This window comes from Phoenix dactylifera, unplaced genomic scaffold (assembly GCF_009389715.1).
Source record: "Phoenix dactylifera cultivar Barhee BC4 unplaced genomic scaffold, palm_55x_up_171113_PBpolish2nd_filt_p 000214F, whole genome shotgun sequence".
Classification (NCBI taxonomy): Eukaryota; Viridiplantae; Streptophyta; class Magnoliopsida; order Arecales; family Arecaceae; genus Phoenix; species Phoenix dactylifera.
The window spans coordinates 528,990-543,490 of record NW_024067725.1 but is presented as its reverse complement, the minus strand read 5'-3'; positions in this window follow the sequence as shown (position 1 = coordinate 543,490).

Below are 14,501 nucleotides of genomic sequence, written 5' to 3'. Positions count from 1 at the left end.
CCAGAAGTACTTTGGAAGATTTGACTCACACAACATTGTGCGTGCCATTTCTGCCAATGTCCTATTTTTCCTTTCAACAATCCCATTTTGTTGAGGCGTTCTAGGTGCTGAAAATTGATGTGATATTCCATTTTTAGTGCAAAATTCTTCAAAGTGTTGATTTTCAAATTCCGTACCATGATCACTTCGAATTGCTACTAAGGTGAGTTTCTTTTCATTTATGATATTATTATATAGTTTCAAAAATTCTGAAAATGCTTCATTCTTATGTGCCAAAAATGAAACCCATGTATACCTTGAAAAATCATCAACAATAACTAGTCCATGCTTCTTCCCTCCTAGACTTGTAGTTCTAGTAGGTCCAAATAAATCCATGTGTATGAGTTCAAATGGTCTAGTTGTTGATACTACATTCTTCGATTTGAAAGATGATTTAGTTTGTTTTCCCAATGAACATGGTCCACATATTTTATCCTTTTCAAAGATCAATTTTGGCACATCTTTTATTAATTCCTTCTTAACTAGTTTTGATATTAATTCCATACTAGCATGTCCTAATCTTCGATGCCAAAGCCAACTAGTTTCATTTTTCTTTTCTTCATTAGTAATTAAGCATAAACCATTTTTCCTGCCTAACTCATGAAGATCTACTAAGTAAATATTTCTTTGCCTTTGTCCTACAAGTACAATGCTATTATCTTTAGGATTAGTGATTATGCATACAGATGCTTCAAATGTAACTTTAAACCCTTTATCACAAAATTGACTTATACTAAGAAGGTTATGTTTCAAACCCTTAACTAATAAGACATTTTCTATAAAAATAGATGGAGCAATGAAAATTTTATCCTTTCCAATGATATGCCCTTTACCATTGTCTCCATAGGTTACTACTCCACCTTTCTTTGATTCCAAGGTGACAAATTGATCTACGTCACCGGTCATGTGTTTTGAACAACCGCTATCTAGATACCATCGTTTTTCCACTTTATCAGCTGTAAGACAGACCTGCAATCAAGATCAAGAAGAAACTTTAGGTACCCAAACTAAGTTGGGTCCTTTAGGGTTAGTACTCCATGTTCCTTTTGGAACCCAAACTTTCTTGAAGTTAATCTTTTGATTATAACTTGATTTGTTTTGACTGGACTTTCTAAAGTTACATTCATATGCTCTATGTTCTAACTTATTGCAGCAATAACAAGTAATATTTTCACTTTTAGCTTTTACAAAAATGTTCTTTAAGAATTTTTGTTTCCTATTTGTTCTATATCCTAAACCAGCCTTATCATATACAGCTTTTTGGCTATCAAGAATCATATTTAATTTGGTAGAACTAAGTGTAAATTTATCTACCAAGGATTTATATTTTTCAGCATCTTCTTTTAGCTTGATATTTTCAGCAATTAGATCCTTGGTTTCATTTGTAAGTTTCCTACTCAAGGTTTCACAGGTATGAGACAGTTTTAACTTGTCCTTAATAAGAGATTGATTTTCTTCTTTTAGAACTTTATTTCTATTAATTAGTTTCTTATGTTCTTCCATGAGTTCTAAGAACGCATCATGTAATTCATCAACAGTAAAATCACAGTCAAGTTCAGTATCTACCTCATCGTCATTGGCCATATGACACATTTGGGCCGTCTCTTGATGATCTTCCTCCTCCGAACTTGATTCCTCACTTTCACTCCATTCAGCCATGAAATTCTTCTTTTTCAACTTTCTTGCCATCCACTTCAAATCTGGGCAATCTATCTTATAATGCCCGGGTTTGTTACACTCATAGCAAATGGAAGTTTCTTTTTTTTTTCTTTGTCCTTACCCTTTTCTTTGCTTGAGTTACCTTTAAGGAAGGGTTTCTTTTTATGGAACCTATTCTTACCTCTCATAAATTTTCTGAATTTTCTCCCAAGCACAGCCATCCCTTCTTCATCGATTTCTTCATCATCATCTGAATCTTCTGATTCAGTTAGTTGTTTAGGGGTGGTAGTCTTTAGGGCAATGGGCTTTCTTCTCTTGACCTCATCTTCTGAATTTTGCCTCATTGTCAACTCATGGGTCATGAGTGATCCTAGAAGCTCCTCTAACTGCAGTGTGTTGAGGTCCTTTGCTTCTTGAATAGCGATTACCTTGGCCTCCCAATTCCTTGGTAGAGACCTGAGAATTTTTCGCACCAAATCAGAGTTAGAGTAAGACTTTCCTAAACTCTTAAGCCCATTTATAATATCAGTAAAACGAGTAAACATATCAGTTATGGACTCAGTAGATTCCATTTTAAACAATTCATACTTGTGTACTAATATGTTTATCTTTGACTCCTTAACTTGATTGGTCCCTTCATGTGTGACCTCAAGTCTGTCCCAAATTTCTTTGGCAGTAGTACAAGTAGATATTCTATTAAATTCATTTACATCTAATGAGCAGTAAAGTATATTTATAGCTTTTGCATTTAACTGTGCTAATCTTCTATCACTTTTATTCCAATCCATTTCTGGTTTGGGTATGATAGTGCCCTCTATGTTAAGTGTGGGTGTGTGAGGTCCTCTAGTGATGATTTGCCATAGTTCATAGTCTGAAGCTTGAATGAATATCCTCATTCTAGCTTTCCAATATGTGTAGTTTGTGCCATTAAATAGAGGTGGTCTATTTGTGGATTGCCCCTCACTCATAGAACATCCCACTTGGGTTGTCATGATCTTTAACTCTTGATTGTGAGATCAATGAGTACTATTAGAGCACCTCGCTCTGATACCACTTGTTGCCCAAGGTGACAAGCCAAGAGGGGAGGGGGGGTGAATTGGTTTCTTTTTAAATTTAAACTATCTTACTCAAGTCAAATGGATGGTTAGTAAGCTAAAGCAAATCACAACACAAACAACACAAAGTATAGTGGTTCGGTGCTCTCCTTAGCACCTACGTCCACTCCCCAAGCGACCCCTTGGAAATTCACTATAATCTCGCGAATTACAGTTGGATTGTTTTCCGGGCTCACAATCCAAAAACCTTTGTTGGTTTTACGGGCTCACCAACGAACCTTTATACTTTGGTTTTCTGGGTTCACCAAAAACCTTTGTTGGTTTTACGGGCTCACCAACGAACCTTTACAATTGGTTTTCCGGGTTCACCAATCAACCTACTCCGTTGGTTTTCCGGGATCACCAACCAACCTTTACAAGTTGTTTAACAAATAAAGAAGGAAGATTTAAACTCCTAAATGAGCAAATGAAACAATATAAACTACAAAGAAGAGTATAGAAAATATTTATCGCTTTGAAGTGGCTTCTCTCTTCTTTGTCAAGAATGCTTCACTCTACAAGGGAGGATGGAGCTCTTGATGACTCTTTGAATCTGCTCAACCCCTTTCTTTGATTCTTGAATGAAGCACTTGGATGAAGAAGATTAGGGCACTTTTGTTTTCTTGTGTACTCTTTGATATTGCTTTCAAAAAGTTGTTCTATCTGATGAATAGTGCCACTTTAAATAGTCTCCTACATCCATTGAACAAGCCCCAATGGTTAGAATTCAAAAACTAGCCGTTACTGACTTTGGGAAGGACAAAAAGTACATCTGCAGAACTAGCCGTTATGCTTCAGCCCGTGTTTGGGTCGGCTCAACCAGTCCTTGGGTCGACCCAACTTTCACTTGGGTCGACTCAAACATTCCTTGGGTCGATTCTCTCAGAAAACACAGAAACTTGAAATTCAGCCTTCCTTCCCTTGGGTCGACCCAACCATTCTTTGGGTCGACTCAAAGTTCACTTGGGTCGACTCAACTTCTTCTTGGGTCGACCCTCTCAGTAATTACAGAGAACCATTTTCTGTCTTCTTTTCTGTCTTGCCTTTGGGTCGACCCTCTCAGGGTTTGGGTCGACTCAAGCTTGGGTCGACTCAACTACTTCTTGGGTCGACCCTCTCAGTGAATCCAGAGAACCATTGTTCTGTCTTGTTTTGAGGATCTTGATGTTTGGGTCGACTCATGCTTTCCTTAGGTCGACCCAACTCACTGTTCATCTGTGCCATTTTTGCAGAAGTGTGCCAAATGATTTCTTGATGTGCCGGGGTCGACCCAATCATCCTTTGGGTCGACTCAATCCACACTTTGCTGCATCTCAAGGTTAGATTCATTCAAATAAACAATGAAATGTATCTATATCAATTTATACAAATATCCTGAGAGTAATAGTCTTATAAATGAAGTATCAATTTAACTTATAACATACTCTAGATAATTGCTTGTTAATCATCAAAATAACACTATATCCTCACAGTAGGTGGCCAAAACTTGCCTGATAGCCTGAGCATCTGCTATGCAAGCACGCGTCAGGAGGAGGCAGTCATCGGCAAAGAGTAAATGTGATATCGGCTGGGCCCCTGAAGCGGGGCGTAAGCCTCCAGCTCTCTGGCAGTGCACGCAGCCCGCAATGATCGAGACAGGACATTAGAACAAATGATGAACAGGTACGGGGATAACGGGCAACCCTGCCGAAGCCCCATAGTAGATCTAAAGAAAGGGGACGGTGAGCCGTTGACCAAGATAGAAAATCTCGGACCCCGGACACACCCCATAACCCAACCAATCCAAGTATCATGGAAACCCAGACTCACCAAGGCTAGCCTAAGAAAACTCCACCTGATTCTATCGTAAGCTCGCTCCATATCCAGCTTGATAGCCATCAGGCTTCGTCGCTTCGAGGCCCGTCGAAGATCCCACATCATCTCTTGGGCCACCATAACGTTATCGGAAATACTCCTACCTCCCACAAAAGCACCTTGCTCTTGACAGATAATGCCAGAGAGAAAGGGCTTCATGCGATCCATCAGGATTCTTGCCACAACTTTGTATAAATTAGTGCACAAACTGATCCGTCTAAAGTGACTTGGCTCGGACGCGTCCTGGCGCTTTGGTATCAGCGTGATAAATGTGGCCTTCCAGTCGTCAGGCATCCCTGCCCGACTGAAGAAACACAAGACTGCTTCCACCACTACAATCCGGACAATGCCCCAGTATCTCCGAAAAAAGAATGGAGGGAAGCCATCTGGACTCGGGGCCCTATCCTCCCCCAGAGCCCAGATCGCCGCTCGCACCTCCCCCTCCGTCACTGGTCGAACCAACAGAGCATTCTCAGCTGCACCGATTTGGGAATCAGCTCTCGGGAGCTGACCAACGGCAACGGGCCCACTATCCTCCGTCCAGCGAGAACGAAAGAAGTCGAGTAGGATATGGCTGATCGTCGAATCATCCTCAATCCTGTGGCCCTGCTCATCCCGCAAGGAACAAATCATATTCCTCTGCCTTCTGATAACCGTGGATCGGTGAAAGAAACTAGTGTTCCGGTCGCCCTGATCCACTGAATTCTAGATTTTTGTCTTCAGAATATTTTATGTTGCCGCATCAGGGAGTGCACCCACCTGATCTTCTCATCTTTGGAGGTCAACAATCGCGGCCTCTACTTCCTCCAGCTTTCTGAAAATGTCGCCCACTATCTCATGGTTCCAACGACGTAGCCGTCGCTTAGTCAACTCCAATTTGCGTGAAATCCTCTGCATGGCATCACCGCGAACCGGCAAACCCCAAGCTCCCCGGACAATGTCCCATTAACTAGTCAGGAGTAAGTCAATTTGAGTTCTTTTCATTAAAAGTCCTTTTAGTGAGTTGTAAGATAATTTTTACTTTGGAATTTCACAACACACATGGCCTATACTTCTAAGGGTTAGGTTCAACAATATGTTGTTAAGTCTGGTAGCAACCTTGAGTCCTGATGAATCATACCTATCTAATTCACTATTATCCCATATTTATTTATATAAAAAAAAGAGGTGAATTTAGTCAGGTACATCAAAAAGGGCTACCTATTGTCAAAGGTCAGTGGGCTTGTATGATGAACCCGAGCATAGGTCCGTAGGGGAGTCTTGATGCCCAACACCTTATGCCATCTGGTGTGGGAGTTGTTGACTGAATGCTCACTACACGGAGGAATCATTACAAGAGTAAAAGTGCATAATTTTTTTATAAATACAAAATAAATAAACAAAATAAAAAAATAATATATAAAAAAAAGAGAAAGAAAAAATAATATTGACCTTGAAAAAGACGATAGTGTGAAAGCCATCATTGTAAAAATTCGAGTAAACTGGAATATTACAGATAAAGCCCATGAGGTATTAAAGTAAACATCCACAACTCTCGAAATCCTGCAAGATAGGATGATTTTGAATCAGCGAATAGGTCTTATCTGACCAATTCTTGGAAACTACTAGCTTTAGCAGTATTTTGGAGATCTAAAGTCTTAGCTTGTGTATGGTCCAGATATCATCGAGCACCCAAGTATAAATTAGCCTTACAACTCCCTAACAGAAACTTAATGACTTCAACTCAAGTTGCATACTGACTTAGGATTTGGGCTGACTTAGAAATTAAAACTTTGTGTGCTTTTGAAATTCTTGGCATTAATGCATTTGAAATTAGATTTTATAAAATAATAAAATAAATTCTTTCGACAGCAGTTTGTGGGTATCTGAGCCGGAAACCCTCACGAGACAAAACTCGTCCACTAGGGCCACCTAGGGGTTTAAAGCCTTATTGCATACGGAAAATGCAATCGCGATTCCTGCGAAAGTGAGTTAGTTTTTTTTTTATTTTGCTCGAGGACTAGCAAAATGTAGGTTTGGGGGTGTGATAAGTGCTAAATAATACATAAATTATCCTCTTTTTCATAGCACTTATTATTATTTTAATACACATATTTTATAAATTTAACTAAAAAAATGTGTTACCTTCATCATTGCATTTTAATAAATTATTAAAGGTAATTCGAGTTTTACTTATTTATTTACTGATTGAGTCTAATGTGTGCAGGTCCAATCAAACTCTACCATATTCCGTTCACGGATTAGTCCCATCAGCCTCCATGTCGCCCACGTGTGGATTAGTCTCTTGTCCATGTTCCAATTTCCTTTCCTCCCACGTCACACTCGTGGATCAATCCTCAGCTTGTATGCATGTCGTTCGAGTCCACGAATAGAATTGGGTCACTCAAAATAAAGCTCGTTCCCAACATCTTCCCACACCCAAACATAACCCCTGTTTCGCATCCAAGCACCGTACGTGTCTTCCATCCAAAGACTTCCACAAAATCCCAGCGGAATCTCATCTTTCGGAACAGCATCCCCATCTTCATCAGAGCCGGATGAGCATCTCGAGCGTATTCTTACATCCCGATCATCTCCCACGGATAAACTCTAAAAACCCAGCACATCCAACTTCTTCCCTTCCGTATCTTCATTTCCAAAAACCTCCACGGATCACGTCCACAAATAGAATCTCCCCCGTTTTAAAAATCCATCCTCTTCATTCCGTTCATCATCCACTTCACCCGAACCAGCCCAGCATTCAGGATTGATCCCAGCCAACCGAAAATCAAACTCAAAGTCATTCGTATCTGATTCGCTTCCTCATCTATGAATCAACTCCCCTGTTCCGGATCAACCTCATCCGCAAGCCATTCCGCGATTCTACCGGGCATCCGTTCCCCGTTATCGTCCATGATCCACTCATCTCCCAGCTCATCATTTTCTTCTCCGAATCCCCTGCATCCTCATCCCGTTCGCAAATCAAGCCAACCTTCTGCCGGATTAATCCCAAATTTCTTCCTCATATCCCATTCGGATTAACTCTAGAATGGATCACATCCTTATCCCATGGCCAGTCGTTCCCAAGCTTCCAAGCAAGCTTCATCTAAACTGCCAGCCGAATCCAAGCTTATCCCCTGTTTCCAGTGTTCATTCCCAACCAAGCCCAAAGCATCCGCGGATCAGCAGCAACGGCTCATCTCATTTCTTCTCAGCCTTTATCCCGTTAGTAATCGTCCTTATCCCATTCCCAGCCGCGTGCGGATTAGACCCATGCATTGATCTAGCTTCCCAACCTCAAAACAGAGCAACCCATCTTCCCTACAAACTAGAAGTCGTCCGCGATTCAAGGCCCTTCCGGATCAGCTCCCAGCCGTCCCAGATCCCGTTCAGAATCCAAAATCCCACGTCTCCATATTCATCCTCATCCTCCCGAATCATTTGATCGAGCTTCATCTCCCAGCTCAGCCTCTTTCAAACGACCGGATCAACTCATGCCTTATCCACCCATTCGGAGCAGCTACAAGCAAGAGAGAGAGATGGGCTGCCTATATAAGGGAGGACTTCTGATCAGAGTGGGCATTCCTCTTTCCCCACCGGGGGGGGCATTCCCTCTTCCCCACCGGGGACTGATCCCCATCAAGATTTTCTCAGAGGCGGAATCCCACAAGCTCCCACGGGAAGAAGAAAAAAATAAAAGGAGAGAGAAGAGTTTGGGTCTTTTTGGGAATGCCTTCTCAAAAGAAAGAAAAAAAAATGAAAGACTGAGGCAGAGGAAGCCGATCGTGATGGAAGCCTGTTGCTGTGCTGCTGCTGCCATCCACCACTGCATGGAAGGTTGATCTCCTCTCTAAGGCTGGATGCAGCCCTAACAAAAGAAGACGGATTTTATATTTTATTTTATATTCTTGGAGTTGTATGGACTTATTGTTTTTAATGAATATCTTCTTTTGAATCATATTTAATTTCTGTGATTTTAAGTATGATGTTCGTACAACTGTTCTTCATGATCGTTGAAGTAAAAATAAGATAGTCCATGCTTAGGGAAGATGCGATGTGCTGCCACCTTAAATTAGGGTAGACATTTCATGCCAACTGAAGATGGATTATGCCTAAATTATTTTTGTGAGAATTTTATTCGAATGCTTATTAGGCTTGTAGCTAATTTGCATAATAATCCAAGAATAAATTAAAAATATAATTAATCCTTATTCCGATGTTAGTGGTGAATTCCTTACCCTAGGTTCTCCTAAACTGATATCCCTTTAATTGCATTTTCTTTTATTAAATTGCTTAGTTTAGTTTTTCTTCACAAATTCATCCTTTTAAATATTTTTATTTTTAAGAAAACAACTATACCCCAATCCTTGTAGATCGATACCCGTAATCACTATCCTACTAGATACGTGCTATTGCGTGGTCTTTAAAGTTGACTATCAGGCCCGCCCGACCCCGGCCCAGGGAGCGGCCCACTTCCATTTGCAGCCCAGAATTTCTGGGCCGCTTCTTGGGCTTAACTTCGGCCTGGCCCGCCGCCCCAATACTCGGGCCTGATCCGACGAGCCCGCCCGAGACCCAGACAGCCCGATCTCATCCGCCGTGGGCACCGAGTCGACGCGTCCCACGAGCAGGTCGCCGACCGTGTCGACTCGGAAGCCCTCCTCTCGCCCGTCGAAGGCCAAGACCGCCACCACCGGCGAGGAGTGGTGGCGGGCCACCTTGGTGGGCTTTTGCCAACCCTCAAGGTCCGGTGGGGACACCGGAGGGCTGGGCGAAGCAACTGGCGGAGTAGGCCGAGATGGGGGCAACCCGGCGGAGGGCTCGGTCGCCTTCCCCAACTCCGGCGACCCTTTCTCCCGCGGCTGCCGGGCATGGGAGGTCACTAACCACGGGCCATAAATCGGGCCGGAGACCTCCTCCTCGAGTGAACTCACTCTGGTCGGAGCCGAAGCCCCAGACCGGCACACTGGCCCGAGATGCCCGATTCTTCCACACCGAACGCAGAGATCTGGGATGCTTTCGAAGACGAAAGACTGTCAGATAGCCTTCGTCCTCCCGAGTATTCGTATCCCTGGGAGGAGAGGTTCGGATGCGTCGATAGCCACCTTAACACGAGCGAAGCCCATGGCTCGTCGCCCCTTGGTGACACCGTCCACCGCCATTGGCCTTCCTGCCTTGGCCGCGATGTCCAGAATGGTCAAAGTCGACCAATATTTCGGGGGGAGCCCAGGTAGCCGAAGCCAGACCACTACGGTCTTGACCGGAGTCTCCCTAGGTAGGAAGTCCGGCGCCCACGGTTCCAAGGCTAGCAGTTGCCCTGCCACCACCCAGGGCCCCTCCAACAGGGCACGATCCCAGACCTCCGGCAACCGGAACCGCAGCACGAAGTGGTCTTCGGCGAGGGTGACCGCCACCACCTCCCCTATTTCTTCAGCCGAGCAGCCACATCCTTGGCCACCCACTTGACCGGCACTCGCCGACCGAGGCTCCGACCGACCAGTGCTACTCCCTCCCACTCCCGGCTGGCAGCCTCGATGAGCTCCTCCGGGAGCTCGAAGACCGACGGAAAGTGATGGCTCAACCGAGCCACCTCCGCCTCCATCAGCCGATGGGTGACCCAGGGCCCAGGCCGCGTCCAGCCACCCGGTCGGTCCCCTTTCCTGCCCTTCCCCTTAGACGTACCTGTTCCTTAAGCTATTACCTCCACCCACGACCTCGTCGACGACGCCGCAGTCTGCTTCGTCGAGGCTGCTTCCGCCGCCGTCGCCCCCGACGTCGGCTCTCCGACCGAGCCCGTCGACCCCACCATCGGCATCTTCCCCTTCGTCGGATCTATTGGGTTCCCTGCAAAAAGAAGAAACCAGCGATCCCTTGTGCACAGGGTGTTAGACAGAACCTGGATTCACGGGAGCACCCGGAGACAGCAGAGCTCCCCTTCCGCCGAGCACCGCCGGCGAAGGAGACCGTTAGCACGAGCAAGCCTTTCTCTCTCCTCAGAGTTTCTCACTCTAAAGAGCCGTTGACAATAGTTTCTCCAGGGTTTTTGTAACTCTATAGCCATCCTTTTTGTTGGGAACCCGCCCATGCCGCTGATATTTCAAAAATTTTTCAGATGGCAGCGGAATCGGCATGCACGGGATCGACGTTCATCGCATGAACGTTGTTTCGAGACCTTTCGTAATTAGGTAAGAATTAAAACTTTTAAAACTAATAGGAAGATCAAATCTTCACCTTGCGCGGGTAGATGATCACCGCAAATCTGAATTCGTGGTTTTGGAAGAGGGTTCGTTTGAAGCCGTTCAAACGTCCGGCCTCTACGGGTATCCACACGAAGTAGAGAACCGATCAAAGCTTTCTTGTCTTCCCGGGGTGCTAGCTCCCTTGCAAAGACTTCTTTTGATGGCTGATCTCCTCTCTTTCAATCAACCCTTGATTGTGCTTGAGAGGAGGAAGAGGAAGAAGGAACTCAAGGAAGAAGAACACAGCTTCTGCAGCCTTCTTTCTTTTCCCCGCGTTGGAAGAAGGATTGGAGGAAGAGGAGGCGGACAAGGCTCTCTTCTTTTTCCTTCTTGTTGGCGGCTGAACCAGGGAGTTGGGAGAGGGTGGCGGCAGCAAGGAGAAGAGGATTCAATTGCTTTAGGGCGCCGGCCCCTGGTCCTCCTTATAAAGGGATTGGAGCTCCTAACTTTTAGGAGTTCCAATGACAACTTGCCTAAGAAGGGGGGGGCGCTGGCCCTAGCTTCTTCATGTCGCCCTAGCCAAGTGAGAGGGGCTGATGTCCCTCTTACTTGGTTAACCTAATCCTCTTCCAAAGAGGATTAGGTGCCTCTCTCATGGTTTAATCCCAATCCAATTAGGATTAGCCAAATTTGGTTCAATCTACGCTAGTCCTAATCCAATTAGGACTTGAATGAATCATGACTCAATTGAACTCTTCAATCCTAATCCTATTAGGAGTCATGTTGATTCATTAGATTAATAATTAATTTAGACTTAAAGAATCCTAATCTAATTAGGATGTATTTATTTTTAGTCCTAATCCAATTAGGACTCTTATTTGAATCCGAAGTCCTAATCCAATTAGGATTTCTAGGAATCCTACTCCAAGTAGGAATCCAATTTTAATTCAAAATTCCTAATCTCATTAGGATTGTAGGAATCCTATTCTAAGTAGGAATTCCAGTCCTACTCCAACTAGGATTCCCAGCCCTAATCCAATTAGGACTCTAGGAATCCCACCCGAAGTAGGATTTGTGTTTAAGTCTAATTAATTAATTCCCTTTGTTCACTTCTTCAACTTCTATCAATCAAATTGATTTCTTTGTGATTCCTAATCACGATTTCAACCATCGGATCGGTCAATACTTCTAGTGTGTGTGACCCCATAGGTTCTATTCTGACTGGTAGTGAGATATATTGTGATCTCTATCACTATATCATTGAAAACTCCTTTCAATGGGTTGGAACGATTCCAACTCAACTCATTAGGGTTTATCGATCATCAAGATAATCCCTATGAGTCCCACCATCCACCAGTGACACCTAGCAGCATGTAGTGGCTACCCAGCAGAATGGAATGATGAACCTCTAGGTGCAGTTAACATGTGATACAGTCCTACTATCGTGGATCCCTACAGGACGGAGGTCATGGACAACTCGTCAAACCCCATCGTCTGTCATATGTCAAGATTTATTCGACTTGAGTTCGATAATGGAAAACTCTTTTTCCACTTTATATTACTGCCCTGGCCAAGGTCTTAGAACTCAGTCTAACAAATCACATAGGATCACTCCTCTTCTATCAAGGTCGATAGATTCCTTATAGGTGCATACCCTACTCCTACAGTGAACTTACTGCAGCCAATCTACACTGCATGGACCCATATGGCTAGAGACCATGTATGTGTGCAGTCAAACTACAATAACCTCACTGTGAGTAGCCGAAGCACCGCAGGTCAAAGGACCAGTCACACTACTGCAACATCAAGCAAGTCACTGACGAGTGGATAGACATCCAAGTGACTTCTTGTCTTGATCACGCTCAGTACCCTTGTTCTCTAACAAGCACCTGCACTATCACTTCAGTGTCCCTACACTGTGGACTCAAGTCTCGTCCATCCAGAAGGAAGGTGATCTGTGCACTGATCGGATCGATCACCGTCCTCGTGATGATCCATTGATCAGGAGCATTTAGAAATTAATCACCAATGATACATGGCTCAAATTCTCAACTCTTGAGAATATGTATCATCATCTTATTAATTTCTTGGACGATTCATAGACACATAAACAATATGAATGAAAAGATGCCTTTTATTTATTCAATAATAAATAGTCAAGTACAAAATTATGTCCCTAGAATTAACAATGTGTCAGCCAAATTGGCTTCTAGGGCATACATCTAACAATCTCCCACTTGCACTAAAGCCAATTGGTCATATATCTTAGGCCCATCTTCTCAAGGTGGGCTTCAGTCTTTTGCTGACTCAGCTGCTTAGTGAACGGGTCTGCCACGTTATCCGCGGAGTCTACTCTCTGCACCTCTACATCATAGTCGCGTATGAAATGGAAGCGCTGCTCTATGTGCTTGGACTTCTGATGAGACCATGGCTCCATAGCTAGTGCTATGGTGCCAATGTTATCGCAGTAAAGTATTATGGCATCTAATGACATTACACCTAACTCTGCAATTAACTTTTAATCAGAAGGTTTCCACTGCACCCTTAGATACGGCTTAACATTCAGCTTCTAAGATAGAATCTATAATGATCGGTTGTTTGGAACTCTTCCAATTTACTGAATCACAATTGCACATATTCTGATGTAGACTTTCTATCATCAATATGTGTGCATCCTTCTACCTTCAACTCTGATCTTCTCCCAAAGACCAAGAACATGTCCTTAGTTCTTCTCAAGTACTTAAGACTGTTCTTCACAGCTATCCAGTGCTTCTTGCCTGGATCCGACTGATATCTGCTTGTGACACTCACAGTAAGAGCTGTATCAGGTCGTGTACACAGCATGGCATACATGAGGCTTCCTATTGCCGATGCATAGGGAATCTTGCTCATGCGTTGAATCTCTTCAGATGTGTTGGGGCACATCTTCTTGGAGAGATGAATTCCATGTCTTAGGGGTAAGAGACACCTCTTGGAGTTTTCCATGCTGAACCTCTTCAGCACCTCCTCTATGTACATTTTCTGTGAAAGGCCAAGCATCCTTTTAGATCTATCTCTATAGACCTTTATTCCCAAAATATAGGATGCTTCCCCAAGGTCTTTCATGGAGAATTCTTTTGACAACCAGACCTTGACCGAGGTTAGCATGGGAATATCATTCCCAATCAGGAGAATGTCATCTACGTACAGTACGAGAAAAACGACAGCACTCCCACTAACCTTTTGTAAACACACGGTTCCTCTTCATTTTTGATGAAATCAAACGTTTTGATTGCGTCATCGAAACGAGTGTTCCAACTCTGAGATGCTTGCTTGAGTCCATAGATGGACCTTTGCAGCTTGCAGACCTTGTGATCTCCATCACTGGAAGTGAAACCCAACTGGCTGTTCCATATAGATATCTTCATCAAGATATCCATTCAGGAAAGCAGTTTTCACATCCATCTGCCAGATTTCATAATCATGAAATGCTGCAATGGCAAGCAATGTTCAGATGGATTTTAGCATGGCTACAGGTGAAAAGGTCTCCTGATAGTCAATGCCTTCGCGCTGACTATACCCTTTCGCCACAAGCCTTGCCTTATAGGTCTCTACCTCTCCATCCGAACCTATCTTCCTTTTGTAGATCCATTTGCATCCAATAGGTACAATACCTTCTGGTGGGTCTACTAAGGTCCAGACTTGGTTGGAATGCATG